Raw genomic sequence first — 13584 nt, 5'->3', positions numbered from 1 at the left:
TGAATTGTGGTAGGAATTCTTATTCACTCAGTCAACCTGCTGCAACTTCAGCTAGCTTTAATATATTAGAATAAAACTATACCAGTTTTTTTCACTGCTTTCCATTATGTCATCAGTAAAGCAGCGACGGTGATATAAATGTGATAAATGAAAGGATCCCTGCTGGCATTAGTATAGTGTGTAATTAGTATTTATATCAAAATTTATGAAACAAATTTTCGGCCGCAGTATAATTTAAATGACCTTTGCAGACATAGAATAACAACCATAAAAATAACAGAAATAGATTGCATATGCTACATACATATTAATGTGGATGAATTGTACAAGGAAGTTCCTTTCCATACTACAACATTACAAATGAATCTGGATGTACTATGTCCCTAAATTAAATTAATTCGGATAACACATATTAGGAGATTTAAAAGAGGATTATTTTAGTTGCTATTTTAATTTCAAGCATTTGTGACCATAACTAATTCTCATGGTGTAGATTCATGGCTTTCCAAGGGCCTTTCCCCTCCTAGAAATGTAACACTAGGTTCATAAAGACGTTTTTACTGATATTCCTTAAAACGTGATGCTAATTTAAATCAATTACTTCTTATGCTCTGTTATTATTATTACTATAATTTTGCCAGTGTTAATAGCTTTCTAAAAAATAAATCTAGGGGGTAAGAATTATTTTATGTAATTTGATTATCTTTCTATCTCTTTTATTTATTTCTCATTTACTTAAGAAATTCGTTCCATTGGCTGGCGTTGATACAGTAAATTTGTAAATGAGAAGACAATATAAAAAATCTAAATTACTTGTGCTTAATGACTGTAGCAGAACGCCTTTTCTCTAAATCAGATTGTCTTTCTTGCAGTTTAGTTTGATAGATTTGCAAGCTGTACTGCTTCCACTAACTTAGCTACGGTTGTTGGAACTGTTGGGCTTTGTTCCTTGTTGTAGCTTGCATGATCGCCCCATTAAGCAGACAACATATCAACAGACAACACAAATCATGAGCTTGGCTAAAGCTGCGAGTGCTTGTGATATGTCATAGAGTGAATTGCACAAACTGACCTTCCAGTAGACCAAGATGACACTTTAACAGCTTCTTTAAAGAAATATTATGTGTATAGTAAGTCAATAGGCATATTAACTGCTAGAAGTGGGGGGGGGGGGGGGGGGGGGGAGAGAGAGATGGAAGTATGTGTTCATATTAAAGCATTCACATTTCTTTTATTGTATCCGTAAACTATCCATAGCATATTACTGATAGATTTTTAAAGTATTTTCATGTCCCCTTAATATTTTTATATCGCTATTTGTGACTTATCACAAAAATAACCCTTAATCGGTCAAAAGAAAGAAAGAAATCTTCGGCTAGTTCTGCACAGACTCATTACCTCTAAAGGAACTGTGAGAACTGTTATAGTTTAACTTTACTTTGTCCAAAATGTTATTCTTATTATAAGTCTAATATCAGCTTTCAATGAAAAGAGCGCCACCTTGCAGGGGTATGCGAGATTTAAAGAAGTTCAAGACCACTTGGACCTAAACAGAAACTGTAGCAACTTGAAGACCTGTATTTAATAAGACAAAATAACGGGAAAAATGTTTAATGTATCTAAAATATTATATCCTGGGAATGTTTGAAGTTTAATTTTTCCATCCGTGTAATGGGGAATGAGTTTTGAAATAATACAGGTGGGTTTAGAAATATATGGGGAAATGCAAATCACTACCCTCACAAATTGGAGAAGAAACATAATTCAGGTAGGGATATTTAGTCTAAAAGATTAATATTGCAAGTTTGTTTGAGCTTGCATATTTAGTCCCTAGTGGTCACTTAATACAGACGTATTACTTACATATATCTGAACACATGGTTAACGATTATTCTTTTACGCTTTCTTACTGAGATCGCAAAACATCGAGATTTAATTTTGTTATTGTATATTTGTAATGCTTTTTTAAACACAGTGACATGAAATAATGAATGATCGCTATGCCATATATGGTTTGAATTAGGGAATATTCCTAAACATAAAATTGTTAATACTGAATTCAAATCTACTTCATAATTGCAACGTTCTCCTTGGCTATCGAGACAAGGAATAGCGTTTTGAAATCACATGGTACAGAGATATGTTGCAAAGATAGTGATTATTGTATCGGATGTTTAACTTGAGTTAGCTAGCAACTAAAACAACTTCAGAGTAGAAATTAACAGCTTGCCACGATCATTGAAAAGAGTAATGTTAAGGATAGAGGTTGCATACAATAGCCTTTCAAACTTAAATGTACTCTATTATTTTGTTCGTACCTTTAATGTCTGCTTCTTGAGATGTATTTTTCATACTTTTCTTCATGGGCTATTAGGTTTCGAAATACATGAATGTTAGTAGCGAAATATATTGTTAGACTCTATTTAGCAGAAACGGAAGACTGTGCTGAAAATGACTTATTTCGTGTGTAGTTGTGTATTTTGATTTAGCCAGTATGCTGTAGCTCAGACGATCACCGCTGCTTTACCCTGTTAGAGCATTTAGCATGCTACAAGTTATCGAAAAGTTCTATCGTGTCAATATGAAACATTTGAAGATATCCCACAACCCAACAAGATTTGTCAAAGGTGAATGTGTGTGTGTGTACACACACATGATTCTGTTTTTGTGATATATCTATATGTACATATACACACACACACCAGATATGTATGTGTTTGTGTTAACATGCACACACATACGTAATTACATAACAATAATCAGTAGTTTCCATCTTTCTTAAAGAATCGTCTTTCCAATCGCTTTAATCGCTTGTGAATGATCATTTGCATTTTTAAAAAGCCGAGGCCAGCATTAAGAAGAGGTAAATAAATACATATCCGAAATAAAGATATAAGCTTTGAATTGGCCTTGTCTGCTTATCGTTTTTTGCTTTAACTGTAAGTCAAATTAGTAGGCACACTACTGATGGATATGCAATTGGACTTCTTTTGTTTGTTGATTTGCTGGTCAGATTAGCAAATTGTCACAACTTGGTAAGTTTTTGCCTCTAAAAATTACCTGTTCATTAAAAAGAATACTTCTTAACAGTTCAAAAAACCCTTCTTAAAATGAACGTATATATTCGTTGTGTAGAATAGTCCCTATAAAAATAATGAGAAGGAATATAGGCCGCCAGTCTGATCAGTCCAATTGCTATTAAACTAGCAAAATAACTATAATACAGGTTAAATATAAAATTTTCAAGAGGCAGCACTGAAAAAATTAAAATCCCTGTATAACAGATTGCTGATAGTAATGCAAGTGCCTCTGGTCTACGTGGCTCGACGTGTATTTCACTGGTGGCTACTCGTGAGTAAACAATCAGAGAAACATATATGTATATATAATTATATCATATGCGTGTATACACATATAAACACACGTTTAGATATAACACTTTTGTATATGTACGGGTTTACATGTGCGTGACACGGACGCGTTTGCAGTATACTTAATCTTTAGAATACGTTATCGATCCTGCTGTATTAATTAACCAATCACAAATATTTTAACAAGGTATTTAGAGAGGACATTGTAACATTTGTATTAAAAAACAGGAAGATATTGTTGTGAAATACTGATGAATGAATGAAACAAGTATTAAAATGCCCGGAAAACTTTCCAGATGTAGTTGCATACAAAACGTATACTTAGAAATATTGACATTTACAAAGATTTTTAAATAGGCAGAGAAAAGTCTTATTTAGAAAACGTAACTGAAGATTGATCAGTTCTGATTCCATGCAGACATTGGATGCACTATTTTATATAGCTAGATTTATCTATATTTTGTGTATGTGTCTGTGTATACACATATACATACAAAATTGTATATGTGACTAAAATTACAGTAGTTCTATACTGTGGGTGTGTGTATATATACACACACTATATATGTTCTCTGTCTCTCTGTCTCTGTCCACACACGTAGTTATATATACATATACGCTCACTACAATTAGCACTTCCATTAGTAGTTTTATTTTTATTTTTTTTAAATATTTAGTTGTGTCTATATTAGGATACCTGCACACGTGTGTTTAGGTAGGGCTCTTTTTCTCTATAGGCAAATTATGTGTGTGTGTGTGTGTGTGTACACATATATAGAATGAAATTATCTAATGAGCTACTAATTGTGGACAAGAAATAGTAAAGAGGATACACTAGTGTGTATTCTATTCTATCCCAAGTGTATTGTAACCGTAGTATGTACTATATACAAAATACAGCCAACCGTTTTTGTTTTGTTTTTTCCCCTGCTAAACTCTATTAAGAAGATTTGGTTCATCTTCGATAACAAGAAACACGATCATTTGAAACCAGGGGGCTATTTTTTCCATGCAGCTGGAAGCTGTCATCAATTCCTAACATTTATTTCGGCTTTAGAATGATAGTATAAAATAGCATGAAGTTTCCAGATGACGCCCGTACTGGAGACAGGATTTTTAAGAATAATAAATCAAATTAACTACCTTTGAGATATATACGACCATACTGCCTCTCGTCTTGTGTGTGTGTGTGTGTATAATATACATACACACACAATTTTCCGTATATGCATATGCGAGTGTATTTGGGTACCTCACATTACACACACACACACGCACACTTATCTTTATAGCGATCAAAACAGACCACATTATCAGAAATACACATATACCCATATGCATTTCGGGGTGTGTGTGTGTGTGTAGGGATTTTCATACAAATTTTTTAGCAAAACCTGGAAGTCCCGTATTATCACATGTTAAGACTTGAAGCCAATTTTTGGATCTTTCTCCTATTCCAAGTCCTATTTAAAACTCAGAAGGCAGAGAGTGAAATAACAAACATTTTTTTCCTAACTGCAAGAACATGTGTTTCCTTTTCGATATTGCCTCTTTCAGGAGGAAGGCTCTGGGAATTTGGAGATAGGTAATGGATATTACTTCACTAAGGATGTTTCCTAGAAAACAAGAAACTCTCCTATTTAGATTACTCTGTGTATGTGCCTGCTGCATCAGGCTGCCAATGTTTCTGAAAGAGTTGCTAATACCACACATGAAACAGGCTGCTCTCTTTTTAAGTACACACAGTGCTTGGCTTGAGATGTGGACTGCTGCGCATGCGCGCTCTCAGGGCTTGCTTGGGCACTCTGGCTCCACGTGCTGTTGAATATTTATGACTCTCACCACCTCCTAACTGTCTAGAGAAGGTAACCACACAGAGCCTAAATCATCTGAAACCGCTGGCTTTGCTCCCAAAATAGTTTGATAGGGAATATGCACGTGTTTGTTTTCAGGCAGCGATGGTTTAAGTAAGATCATAATATAAGGCATAGTAGGATCATAAACCTTGACTATTAGACACAGGGATAAACAGACAATGTAGCAAGCCCAATCATTTTGTGCAGCAACAGAGTTTCTAATAAGCACTGTCTGGCTGCAGCAGCACTGCTGTAACTGCGCTGAACAATAATTTGATTAGTTACTTATAATTATTTATGTAAAAGTCCTTCTTTCTCTAACTGAAAAGGCTTGGATATTGTTCTGTTTTATTTCCCATCGAGCATACCGGGTATTATTTTTTATTCAGAAACCGAACTGAAAATCCCATTCACTTTCTTCCATATTTAATGGCATTTGATTTCCTTTTCTTAGAGACTCCACCTCTGTGCTCCATGCATCTGTCTGTCTGCTCACAAGGATATTCTCTCCTCTTCCCCTAAGGCATGCTGGACTAATACAACATATTTGATTTAACGGCTACTTTAGCAAATCACCGGATCCTTCAATGATAATAATAATGATAATAATAATTAATAATAAATAATAATTTTCAGATCAGATGTGTGCTGGCTAAGTTGCTTTTCATGGTACTATGTGGCAAAATGTAACTGGCGGATCGACTAGAAATGTATATTCTAGTGGGAAGACAGGAGGGTTATTGTACTGGATTCCTGAATCTCTTCTGTTTGTAAAATCTCATTACTCGGTATGATCCATCAAATTGTATTGCTGATATATCGACATCACGTTATATATTACAGGAACAAACGTAAGCTAAATAGCTTTACTATTTATTCCATTTGAAGGGTTTTTTGTTTTATTTATGACAATTCCTTGTTCATGTACACAAAGTGATTTTAAGCCTTTTGTGTGATAGCAAAGTTACATACCAGGTTAACATAAATATGCTAGTTTAACATTACTAATGAGATTTTTCGAAATGCTCTGTGTCTGTAAGAAATGATTTCTGTAGGAAACAACCCACAAATATCATACAGTAGAGCCTTCAGGTACACCTGTGCCTTGACACAGATTTCTCATTAAACGACTGTTCTCCGTCTTCAGTCTTCAAGTGCGAAGAGGCAAATCCAGCTAGTGGCATCCAATGTCAAAGTTAGCAAAATGGCTATTATGGGTGGAGCAAGATTGTGTTGAAATTATCCAGTGACAATCCACTGCCTGAAGACTCTGTCTCTCTCGCTCTGTTTCCCCCACCACATATTCTAAGATATATTCTGAGACTCAGCCATTCAAACCAGACACCTACAAGGTGCTAAATAAGGCGGAAGAACTTAATTAATTGTATTAATTTTAATGCACATTAAGGGCCAAATCCCGTCCTCAGGTTACACCCATGCAATAGCATTGATTTCGGTGGGGAATCTCACCGAGGGCAGAATTTAGCTCGAAGATAATTTTCAAATCAGGCTTCTTGCAGCAAAACCTAGCTACCACTGGTATTTTTAATGGCACGAAGGGCTGTAATGACGTTTAAGAGGAAATACACGAATGAACGCCCACACACCTGAGTCACATGATTGTTAGATGTCTAGGAAAACACTTCGGGTTAATTTAACTCTGAAGAAAACTGTTGAGCTCCTCTTAATCTTGGGTCTCCATGTTTGTGCTTTGTAAAGACTATTGCAGTTTTGTCTCTTTCCTCATTCACATCTCGAGTTGATTTAGACTGGGTATTTCCTGTTAATCCCAAACTCCGCCTGGTCTCAGACAGTCACGTTTTTCAGAAACAGACTGGCCAAGTCGGGAAGAGTAAAATATTCGCCCGATTTTAGGGCAGAAGCAGGGAGAAAGTGGCTTCCACATGCAGACAAGTGGAACGATATTTTTATTAATGACTATTATTTTGCATGCTAAATTCCACTTTCAATCATTCGCCCCTTCGCTATTTGCAAGGCGCCCGAACCTTTACCTTCAGGCGTATTTGTTTACAAAATAACTTTGGCAGGGGCTAGCCTGACCCGCGGGAGAGTTAACCCTTTCCGCTAGCTGGAGTGAGTGAGCCGCTGCGGTTTGGCCCTCCGTTGATCTGTGTGTGTAGATCTGGCAGAGCCTTGCTCCCGGATCTTTGTTTTGGTGGCGGCCAGGGAGAGCAAGGAGCGCTGTGCTCGCGCTTCCCCCTGACTCTACTCACCGTTCCCCCCCACCCCCACCCAACCCGCCCGAAATCCCCTCTTCCAACTTTCGGCCTTTTGCGTTTCCTTTCAGTTTTTCACTTCTCATCCCTCCTGGCAGCGTTTGCCGAGCCCTAGAATCCAGCCCTGGTAAGTGATGCTTTTCTCCATTGCAAACTCGCACAGCTCGGCTCGCTGTTCCGTGTGTGTGTGTGTGGACGTTTTATTTGTTTTGAGCAGAATTGCCCGGCCCCAGTGGTTTCACGTCAAGCAGCACAGAGTAAAACTATTGTCGTGTATTAACTCTGAATGGGAGCAAACAGACCAAATAATCATCGCTGGCGTAGGCAGTAGCCATGGCACTAATACCATTCCCTGCCGTCTGCAAAGCAACTTTTTGTTATGGGGGGAGCCAGGCTGTGTTTTGAGTCTGATCTTTAAATTTTCAGTACACATCAGACCATAACAAGCGACACAAAGTAGGCAGCTGCCGCACGGGGACTTTTGAACATCCAATAATGATTCGGGGTTGATTTGTTCAATGAGGGCTCCTAAGTGTTACACACACCCTGATAGGTTTCAGAGTAACAGCCGTGTTAGTCTGTATTCGCAAAAAGAGAAGGAGGACTTGTGGCACCTTAGGGACTAACCAATTTATTTGAGCATAAGCCTTCCTGAGCTACAGCACACCCTGATGCCACTCTGTCCAGGTAGCCGAGGAATCAAAACCATTTTTGCAAAAAAAGAAAAACCTGCGCTTTTTAAAAAAATCTGTCTTTTAAAATCATTCAGATACAGCAAAAATGCCACCTATACATTCATTTGTCAATTCTTTTTAAAAGCACGACGCACAGCCCTGACCTAATACAATTCACCATTACTCAGATGAGGTTGGATTTGAATTACTCCCTCTCTCTTTAAATTAAGAAAATGAACATTAATTGCTGAGGATAGCTGCCCTTTGGCTGACATACCTTAGTAGGAAACGGGTTGTAAATGGGGATTGGATAAATTAGATCCTATCGTTATCTGAGTAAACTGATACCCAGCCTCGTGATTCCACTGACAGAGAAACAGTTATCCCTGTAGGTCTGAAAGTTTTACAAAGTTCAGGAGAGAAGAGCAGCAGGAGGAAAGGGGACTGAGAATCACAATGGAGAAGCCGATCCTTGTAGTTGTTTAGCACCTTCAAGTTCATGGCACTTTACGGTTCTCGAAAAGCTTTCACGTTGTCACTTCGTGCTGGTTATAAATACGTGCAATAATTGCATTCTAATGAATTCCGTTCTTAGAAGCCCTTGCAGTGAATAAGTGTGTGAAACTAGTGTCCCAGTTACGCTAACAAGTGGTGTTATTTTCTTACTCTCTAGCAATGCTGGAAGTGTTACGCGCTGTGTACATTAAATGCAAAACTCCAAAGACTTACAAGGGGTAACAAATAGGGTTACACTTTTAAAAATACAGATGGAATCTGAACATGGTTTAAGATAAGAGCAGAATGGGAGTGATGTGCTTTTACTTTCGCTCCGCAAAATCCAACTGTGTATCTTTGATGTGATTTCTTCTTATTTTAACATTTCCCTAATTGCAAAATGTGTAACTCTCTTAATAAACGAGCCAACAGAAAGGCGCTGCACCATCAGGGGAAAATATCCAAACGCTATTCAAGACGTATCCTGCGCCTGAATTTTTTTGTGGGGGTGTCAATCTATTTATTACTAAATATTTTATATAGACATACATACATGAATTATGTATGCGTGTCTATATACATACCAACATTGGTATTACTTAAAGGGGTTTAAATGAAATTCTTTGACATGCTATAGTAATCTCAATCTCCCAACTGTCTGGGGGATGAAGCATACATTACAGCCAAGTTAAAGTCCTGCGTTAAAAGGAGAACGAAACTCCACACGGCTTTATGAGCTTGTCAAAGTTTATCTTGTGAAGTTGTGCACGACTTTACTCAGATGACAAGGCACGGGCAACTTTGGAGACGGTTTTTTGTTGGTTTTTTAAAATTTGCTGTCAGAAGGAAGGGAAAACAACAGTTCATTTTTTAATAAATCATTTGTTGAACATGTGCTACCCAGCTCATAGAGAGCGGTGCATTTGTTAAGGTGCGCCGTCCTGTAGTACACTGACTAAATAAATATAAGCAGACAACCCCTCTTCGCAGTATGGAGGAAAGGTGTCCAGAGCAGGTTGAGAAATGGGCCCAATTCTGCACTTGTCACTGAGGCAAAACGTCTATAGCTAGTCTGTCTCTGCTGAAGCCAATGAGAGTTTGGCCACTGAGTTAAATGGGAACAGAATTTGACCTCTTATTTAAATATAGTTATTCCATTTGGAGTTGTAGCCAAATTTGCTTTAAGATCATAACTTTGTTAGTAAATTATTGGTCCTGAATGAATAATATTAACTTTGAAAAATGTGCACATTAGCAAAATATAGGCAAACCCACACACCCCTTTCCTTATTTACATGTATTTTACAAACAAGATTCCAGCTATACATTTAATAAATCTAAATCATCTGACCATTAATTTGAAGGGTAGCTGGCTGCTTTTCCCAAGCTGGATATAATTCCAAATAAAACTGACAGAAATGCAAAACCATGCCTTGCTGTCAGCTTTTTTTCCTCATCAGTTCAGTATTGAGCTATACCTTCAAAAGTCACTACCTAAATGCAAGACCAGGGTTCAGAAACTATGGGAATAGTTCATTTTATTCATAAAGTTCTTCAAGTTTGTGCAGAAGTGAACATGTATTCAAATCTGCACTTTCTAGGGCAAATGAATGACATTTCAGAGGTTTAACATCCAGTCAGAAAATTTAAACTATGATGGTGTAAGGCCGAGATTTCCAACAACAGCAGAAGCATATGGATATTCACTTCTGATTTGAGAAAAAACACACAAACATTTCGGTATATCTCCTCCTTCATCTTATTTCGAGTAGATTTTGCGAACATTCACTGTTCACAGAAACAAATGGAATGAGCCTGGTGACTGAACCCCCTCAGAGATTGTTGTCCAGTGGTAATCTCAAACTGGTCACATATTAGAAATACACTTGATTCATAATTCATATTTACAAGCCAGGGAAGTAGAACATGTGTCTGGACAGAGGTTTTCTGTGTAACAAGAAGTATTCTGCTTTAAAATACCATGTTTTGTTTGACATTTGAATGGCCTAAGTACAAGGATCAGGCACTAAGCTGCGTAAGGAAGGGTGGGCTTTTAGATGAAAAAAATATTGCACATTTTGGAACAGTCTTAACAGAGCAGGTGTAGTTCCATTTATTATTTAAAAGAATTATCATTTAATAAATATGTTAAAGCCAATCATACATGATATAAGGATTGCATATCAATATGTTTCCACCAACTCTACTGTACCAGTCAGATATAGGCATCACATACAAAATGTTATACCAGTAATTTATAAACACTCCATATTATGTACATCATATAATTTAAGATGCTATTTGTATCTACATAATATTTATTTAATTAATCATGCTAAATTGTGTATCCTTGTCTTGAACTTACAGTTTGTGGAAAACTAAAGTATTCAAAAGACTGAAGGTTTTAGACTGGCATTTTGGGTTTAGCGCAGAGAGTTACAATACAAACTATTACCTATATCATTCTAGTGTCTCAATTTAAACAAAAGGGATCACCTTTCGTGTGAGTAAAGCATTGTTATATACTTAAAATGCTTTTACTGGCAGTCATAAAATCAGTCTGGACTTGGTTATTTATTTTTATTCACAACAGTCTGCTTGTAAAACTTTTACTATGCTGAATATCACTGGTATTATAATTCAGAACCTATCCAATTAATTTGCTTGCAATGCTTAGTTTAAATTTTGAAACAAAAAGAAATCTGTCTTTCCAGAGTTGGACTATATTTTTTTCAAATATTTGTGGTAGTCACAAGGGTATATTTAATGTTTATGTAATGTGGTTTGTGCTTTCTCACATAATTATTCTTCTCAGCAAATTGTTGAATGTCTCCATGAGCAGCAATGGAAAAAAGATTTGCAAAGCATGTAACTGTATTAAGCTAGTAAAATGCATGAACTCTGAAATAAGAGCTTGATCCAGCTCCCATTGAAATCAGTGGGGAGACTTCTGTTGACTTCAGTGGGAGCTGGATCAAGCCCTACATGAATAGTAAATTACAGACCCAGGACAATTAACTGCACAGATACAGCATTTTTGTCTGTTTTGTTTTTTTGTTTTTTTTCTACTTACATAACATTATTTCCATGCTACTTAAAATAGGTTAATTTCTTGTAATGGTTTTAAGTTTATTGATTCATCTTGCAAAAAATATATATCTTTGGCTCACAAAAGGTGTCTTTGAATATATACTAAATAAAAAGTGGCAGCCAACTAACAGTCATTTCCAGTATGATGCCCCGGTCAGCCATATGACTACAAGTTGAAAATTGACCAGATTTCCACACCTTTCATATTTGCCAAGGATTAGCACATGTGAGAAAAACATTCCTTTATGTATGTCTTTTCCAAATAGAATGAAATAATTCCCTGATAATATTGGGAACCGTTTGTGCAGTTGGTGCTTTGTGTTATGAGATGTCACATTCAATAAAACTTTTATAGTAATTTGAATATTTCTATTGGGGTGTGCTGGGTATGGAGCTGATCCTGTTCCCATTGGAGTCATTGGAAGATTTCAGTGAGAGCAGGATCAGACTCTGTTTTTCCATGATAGTTCTCATACTGATGATATTTATTATCTGCAGTACATTAGTGCCCATTTTGGTTCATTTTTGTTTTAACAGAAGAACTTCACTATATGTAGAAGTTCACCATAACTGGAATTTTAATTTTCATATGCAGTGTATATTGAAAGTATTTAAGACTTTTAACCTACTCCTCTATAAATGGAGATTCATTTTTTACGTATTCGATACAATTAGGTTCCACTATATATTTAAGAAGTCCAGTAGAACATTGAATTTTAAAACCATAACAACACAATATTGTACAGTGTTTTTAGTAGTCACATGGTGAGGGCCATATCCCTCATTCCAAACTCTGGCAAAACTTCCACTGACTCTTTAGAAAGCTTGGACACATATTAAAAAAAAGTCACACCAATTATAAGGAAAGTGTTTCACTGTTAGCCCACTATTTGGATTCTAACTTATAACAATAGTCATAAGTATACATGATCTTTGTGTTCCTGGTAGTACACTACAAAATACTGAGAGGCAAACACAACTGTACTAAAATGTTGTAAACAACTCATTTCTGGTATGAAAGCTATTCAATGACAGTTTGACTGGTTCACTGTCTTTTCTAAATATAACTTTTAGATATATTATCTATAGACAAACTTCTGAAGTCCTTCCTCAGACCTTCATTGTAGTACTCTGATATTAGATTTCAATAATATTTTTACCTGTATAAGGGCAGAGCAAGGATTTCATAATTCAGTCCTGTATACATTCCTGAAATTCTAGTAAAGAAACATAATTTCATATCTGCCATCCCCAAACACCGATCTAGTTCCAAGTTCCACATGATAAGTGTGCTAAATGTAAAAGTATTTTGAATAAATGCCATACAGCTGTTTGTAGCTTGCAATTACTGTTTTGTATTGTGCCTGCTTGCGTTTTGTGTCCTACTATAAATTCTGCAAGTGGACTCTGTATTCCTGACATATCGAGCTGGATTTTATATAAGTCTATAGATTTTATTCCAAGTAGTCCAAAATAATGAAACATTATAAATATTAGCTAGTTTTGCTCCAACACATGGTGATGTAAATTTGTAGAGATTTATGAAAGGCAATGACCAAATGAATACAATTATACATGACGCCGTCTTATTAGTTAATTCTATAAATTAGTATCTCAGCACCGCATTGACAATCAATAATTTTACTCAGCAACTGTTTGAATGTCCCATAATACATGTATTATTTCTTCACCCCAAAATAAATTTCCACACGTAAAGGATTACATAAAAGGCCAGATGCTGCTTCCTTTACACTGGAAAAACTCCCCTTGCAGGATAGGCCCATTTATGTCATGCATCTGACTAAAATCCTCATAATTAAGGGGAATGGTGATATATTGTATATAACATACTCTACAGCGC

This window comes from Chelonia mydas, chromosome 9 (genome assembly GCF_015237465.2).
Source record: "Chelonia mydas isolate rCheMyd1 chromosome 9, rCheMyd1.pri.v2, whole genome shotgun sequence".
Lineage (NCBI taxonomy): Eukaryota > Metazoa > Chordata > Testudines > Cheloniidae > Chelonia > Chelonia mydas.
This window is presented reverse-complemented; position numbering follows the sequence as displayed.